Source organism: Tupaia chinensis, unplaced genomic scaffold (assembly GCF_000334495.1).
Source record: "Tupaia chinensis unplaced genomic scaffold, TupChi_1.0 Scaffold000146_1, whole genome shotgun sequence".
Classification (NCBI taxonomy): Eukaryota; Metazoa; Chordata; class Mammalia; order Scandentia; family Tupaiidae; genus Tupaia; species Tupaia belangeri.
The window spans coordinates 7255199-7256969 of NW_006159616.1; positions in this window are offsets into that span (position 1 = coordinate 7255199).

A 1771-nucleotide genomic window follows, 5' to 3' on the forward strand; every position below is an offset into this window, starting at 1 on the left:
CGCCGCGCGGGTCGGAGGGCGCGCCCAGGGGGCGGGGCGGGGCCAGCCGGGAGTCCCGCGCAGCGGTTAGCCGATTTAGCGCCACCTGCCAGGTCTGACTGAAGGCCTTGCAAACGCGATCCTTCCCGTGCTCCGAACGACCCAGCAGGCCGGATCACTAGCCCCTTCTGCACGAGCGGAAAGTTGGAGGCGAAGCGCTAAGCCCAGGCCTCGCAAATGCCAGGCGGCACTCAGGAGTGCAACGGAAGCCCTGCCGCAGAGTCCCATTGCCGTCTGGCTTGGCCTGAAAGGCCTTAAATCCTGAGCTCTGGCTGCGGATGAGTGACCCATGGCCCAGCCAGACGGAGGGGGCATTCCCTGCCAGCTCTGTCATATCCCACGGGAGCAGTCCTAAGGCTTCAGCAGTTCGCCCGGGTGGGGAGAGGGGCTTGCAACCCTTGCGTAAGGCACTCTGGTCGCAGTCTGCTCACTGTGAAATGGTGATACCCCATGTGTGGCAGCTGTTCGGTCCCGAAGGCTCCGGAGCCTCACGCAAACGGGGTGCGACTAAGGCCATAGAGGAAATCGCAGAAAACACTCGCGACATGCGGGTCTCGCGTTCATTCCTGCACATTCCTTTATTTTTATTGTTTATTTATCTTGTTGGAGAGGTTTTTGCTATAGGGCACGTGCTCTCGCCAGAAAGAGACAGAAAGCACCCCCCCCCCCGGGGGGATGGACACCACAATCTCTTCTCCATTCTCCTCTTGGGATCTTGGGCATGCAGGCACACGCACCCGATGTGAGTTTAAGCCACCAGTCCAGACCCTCAGTCGACTACATGGGAGTCCAACGACATAGCCATTACGCCAGCTGCTGGTTCCCCCTGCACATTCCTACAACGGTGTGTTGGTCCCTCCCTTTGGCCAGCCTCAATCTCCCTCTTGAAGGCTTTGGATGGACTCATTCATTTTCAAAAGAGAGAAAAGCAGGGGACCAGCAGGCGCTGAACTCCCAGCTGGTAGACTAAGGTTCAAGTCCTGGACCTGGCATCTTGAAACTCACGCTGAGTGCAGGTGTGTGTTTGTGTGCCCAAAGTCCCCAGAGGAAAATGGAAGAGAAGGGATTGTGGGTTAGCCATCCCTCCCAGGTGATTTCTCACTCTTTCTCTCTGTCTGGCAAGTGTACCTGCCTTATAACAAACTTATTTAAAAAATTAATTAAAAAAATTAATTTTATAATTTTGTGTTTAGAAAACAATACCCAGAAAGAAAAGCCAGCTATGGCTGTTGGTTCTGCATGTTCTGTGTGGTAGGAGGGGGTAGGTGAGGATTTTATCTTTGTCTAAGAGGAACCTGACTTTAACATCTGAGACAGCCATTGGCCCCTTGGGCTCAAAGACCCCCTGTGGTGTCGGCAAGGCTGTGACCTGGACTGGGGTTGAGAGTTACTGCTCAGGAGAAATCCGGTCAATCTCTGAAGCCTGGGGTGGAGTTGGGGAGCCAGGGTTGGGTGGAGAAGAGCACAGAGGTGTCCCTGGCCCAGCTGAGGCAGGGCTTATTAACCTCTGTGAGTAAACCCAGGGGGCCTCTGGATGCTGGGTGCCCTGGGATAGCCTGGATCAGTATCATCCTATCCAGTTTCATGGCCCCACCAGACCAGTTCTGGTCCTGCCTGTCTCTGTGAATTTCCAGGGTGCTCCACAGAGCACCGTGGGCTAGGCTCAAGCGCTGTCGTTGTCCTCCCTCCAGGAGACCTGCCAGTTGCCTGAAGCTGCCAAACCCCTCCACCA